Source organism: Bos taurus, chromosome 9 (assembly GCF_002263795.3).
Source record: "Bos taurus isolate L1 Dominette 01449 registration number 42190680 breed Hereford chromosome 9, ARS-UCD2.0, whole genome shotgun sequence".
Lineage (NCBI taxonomy): Eukaryota > Metazoa > Chordata > Mammalia > Artiodactyla > Bovidae > Bos > Bos taurus.
The window spans coordinates 11,365,128-11,369,611 of NC_037336.1; positions in this window are offsets into that span (position 1 = coordinate 11,365,128).

The window sequence follows — 4,484 nt, forward strand, 5'->3', positions numbered from 1 at the left end:
AGATGTACAGATTGATGATTTCCATCAAATCTGGGAAGGTTCAGCTTTTAATGCTTTGTGTTTGAAAGGAATTTCTTTCTCTCTGTCCTCATTATGGCAGCTCCTACTACACATATATTCGTGTGGCTGATAGTCTTCTACATTTCTTCAGGGTTCTGTTCATTTTTCTTCATTTTCATCCTTGTTTTCACCAGGTTTCATTATCACTATTTATCTTTATATTCATGAATTCTGTATTCTGCCAGTTTAAAACTTAATATTGAATCCCTCTAGTGATTTTTTCATTTTGAATAATTTTATTTCTTTAATAAGTTATATATCTTTATCTTCTCTATTAGATGAGATGTTGTTTTCCTAACTTCTTTTATTCTTTGAGCATGCTCATTTTAGTTCTTTGAACATATTGGCAACAGTTTTTTTAAATGTCTTTGTCAGGTATGTTCAACATCTGGGCCTTCTCTGAAGAAGGTTAGTCATATTTCTGTTTCTTTGGATGCCTCATAATTTATAGTTGCATATTGGCCATTTTAGATAGTATATTGTAGCAGATCTGGATACCGATCCCTGTCCTGAGTCCCAGGGCTTATTTTTGATTGCTTGTTTCTTTATTGGTTTCATGAGTTGGCTATATTATTTCAGTAAAGCCTATTTCCCCTGTAGTGTGCAGCCTCTGATGTTTCTCAGTTCAGTTCAGTTCAGTCACTCAGTCATGTCCAACTCCTTGCGACCCCATGAATCGCAACACTCCAGGCCCCCTGTCCATCACCAACTCCCAGAGTTCACCCAGACTCACGTCCAGTGAGTCAGTGATGCCATCCAGCCATCTCATCCTCTGTCGTCCCCTTCTCCTCCTGCCCCCAATCCCTCCCAGCATCAGAGTCTTTTCCAATGAGTCAACTCTTCGCATGAGGTGGCCAAAGTACTGGAGTCTCAGCTTTAGCATCATGCCTTCCAAAGTAATCCCAGGGCTGATCTCCTTCAGAATGGACTGGTTGGATCTCCTTGCAGTCTAAGGGACTCTCAAGAGTCTTCTCCAACACCACAGTTCAAAAGTATCAATTCTTTGGCACTCAGCCTTCTTCACAGTCCAACTCTCACATCCATACATGACCACAGGAAAAACATAGCCTTGACTAGACGGACCTTTGTTGGCAAAGTAATGTCTCTGCTTTTGAATATGCTATCTAGGTTGGTCATAACCTTCCTTCCAAGGAGTAAGCGTCTTTTAATTTCATGGCTGCAGTCACCATCTGCAGTGATTTTGGAGCCCCAAAAAATAAAGTCTGACACTGTTTCCATTGTTTCCCTATCTATTTCCCATGAAGTGATGTGACCGGATGCCATGATCTTTGTTTTCTGAATGTTGAGCTTTAAGCCAACTTTTTCACTCTCCACTTTCACTTTCATCAAGAGGCTCTTTAGTTCCTCTTCACTTTCTGCCATAAGGGTGGTGTCATCATGGGCAAAACTTTACCATGTATGCATCAGTCTTGCCTTCCCATCAGAGATGCTGGTGTTTTTAACCAGACTGTCTTTAACCATCATTCTCTTTTCTTGGTCTCCAAGTTAAGATTTTAACTATTCTGCTCAAATTGGAGCCAGTCTTTAAAACCTGTTCCATTTCCAGGCTCTTCTCTGTCTCCATGGTTCTTTCTGCTCAGCTTCTTGCTTGCCTTTTGTTTTCCTTGTTGTTATCATAGAGCTGTCGGTCTTCTCCTTACAGCTGGGCACCAAAATCTGCATTGCTTTTGACTGTGCTGCTCTGCTTGAATGTTCCTAATCTCTATTCCAGATAAAATCCATTCTCCTAGAGAAAAATACAGAGCTCCTTATTCCTGTGTATGACTTGCCTCTTCTCCTAGTCAGAACTCCATGTCACTGTTCTGGAGCTAAGGTTAGGGACAACAGCCTGCTTCTCTCGGCCAGACATTCCTGCTCCATGAGTGTGGCACTGGATGAAGTCACTAACTCCTGATAGGCTTGATGTACTTTTCCTCATGTGGAACCTCCACTCCATGAGGTAGCTGAGATAAGGATGTTTGGGGTCCCACAGTCTTGGCCTGCCCAGCAGAGGTAGAGTTTTAACCCTACAACTGGGAGATGGGTGGGGGAGGCAAAACAAAGGCAAACAGCCTTTGCCTGGAGGAGAGATTCTACATGATGGAGCTGGAAGTGGAGATAAGGAGCACTGGTGGCCTTACCTGCTAGGGCAGATGCTATAATGCTTGACCAGGGCTGGAGGTAGTGCACTCACTCAGGTAGAACTTCCATCTTTCTGAGCTTCGAGGGGAGAAGGAAGGGAGTGGGTTGTAGCTCAGAAGCCACAGACCCTCCCTCACTGTTCTGATGGATTTTAAGTAGAGTTTCTTGAATAAAACTTTCTCCATTTGTTATATGCCCTTCAGACAATTTCTAGGGATTTTAAATGGTTACTTTTGAAAAGTAATTTTCACCAGTCATGGAGAAGAAGTCTGAAAAGCTCCTCACTTTATGATTCTAGAAATGCCTTTCAAAGAAACTCTTGATGGTTCTATGTTAAAACTCACCTATTCACTTATTAATTCATTTTTCATTTTATTATTAGTTTATTCTTTCTCACATGAGGTTTTTATATATAATTTTGTCCTTTTAGAATTAACTACTATTTGATTCAACAAACACAATTTTGATGGGGATACATGCCAAGATGCATTCTTTTTGTTTAATTCATGTAAAATTATTTCTGTGAGCTTATTATTTCATAAATCCAGATTAAAATTGTGAGTGTGCATGTGTTGTTTTGACGCATAAAAATATTTAAGAAACACCACATTAAGGAAAATAAGATTCTCAAAACCTTCCTCTTAGTGTACATGATAACAAGTATTGGATAATTCTATAAACATTCCTACTCAACTTTTTAGTGCCACAATATCTGTGCTTATTTGTTTTAAAGCCACAAGTTTAATAAACTATGACTACTCCCCATATTCTATATGTTATTTTCTTTTTTTCATGTTAACATTTTATTTAAACCAGTAAAAGCACCATACTTAACAGAAGTCTGTCCAAAATAAACATGCAATATAAACTTTCACATTTTCTATTTAGTAAAGCTGTTTTGGAGAGATCTTTAAAAGTTTATAAAGTATGTTCTAAATTTATTAACTTTGCATACACTTAAATATTTTTAAGTATGTGACAGAATTTGGTCCACTGAAGAAGGGAATGGCAAACCACTTCAGTATTCTTGCCTTGAGAACACCATGAACAGTATGAAAAGGCAAAATGATAGGATACTGAAAGAGGAACTCCCCAGGTCAGTAGGTGCCCAATATGCTACTGGAGATCAGTGGAGAAATAACTCCAGAAAGAATGAAGGGATGGAGCCAAAGCAAAAAGAATACCCTGCTGTGGATGTGACTGGTGATAGAAGCAAGGTCTGATGCTTTCAAGAGCAATATTACATAGGAACCTGGAATGTCAGGTCCATGAATCAAGGCAAATTGGAAGTGGTCAAACAAGAGATGGCAAGAGTGAATGTCAACATTCTAGGAATCAGCGAACTCAAATGGACTGGAATGGGTGAATTTGACTCAGACAATCATTATATCTACTACTGCGGACAGGAATCCCTCAGAAGAAATGGAGTAGCCATCATGGTCAACAAAAGAGTCCGAAATGCAGTACTTGGATGCAATCTCAAAAATGACAGAATGATCTCTGTTCATTTCCAAGGCAAACCATTCAGTATCACAGTAATCCAAGTCTATGCCCCAACCAGTAACACTGAAGAAGCTGAAGTTGAACGGTTCTATGAAGACTTACAAGACCTTTTAGAACTAACACCCAAAAAAGATGTCCTTTTCATTATAGGGGACTGGAATGCAAAAGTAGGAAGTCAAGAAACACATGGAGTAACAGGCAAATTTGGCCTTGGAATACAGAATGAAGCAGGGCAAAGGCTAATAGAGTTTTGCCAACAAAATGCACTGGTCATAGCAAACATCCTCTTCCAACAACACAAGAGAAGACTCTACATATGGACATGACCAGATGGTCAACACTGAAATCAGACTGATTATATTCTTTGCAGCCAAAGATGGAGAAGCTCCATACAGTCAGCAAAAACAAGACTGGGAGCTGACTGTGGCTCAGATCATGAACTCCTTATTGCCAAGTTCAGACTTAAATTAAAGAAAGTAGGGAAAACCACTAGACCATACAGGTATGACCTAAATCAAATCCCTTATGATTATACAGTGGAAGTGAGAAATAGATTTAAGGGCCTAGATCTGATAGAGTGCCTGATGAACTATGGAATGAGGTTCGTGACGTTGTACAGGAGACAGGGATCAAGACCATCCCCTGGAAAAGAAATGCAGAAAAGCAAAATGACAGTCTGGGGAGGCCTTACAAATGGCTGTAAAAAGAAGAGAAGCAAAATGCAAAGGAGAAAAGGAAAGGCATAAGCATCTGAATGCAGAGTTCCAAAGAAAAGCAAG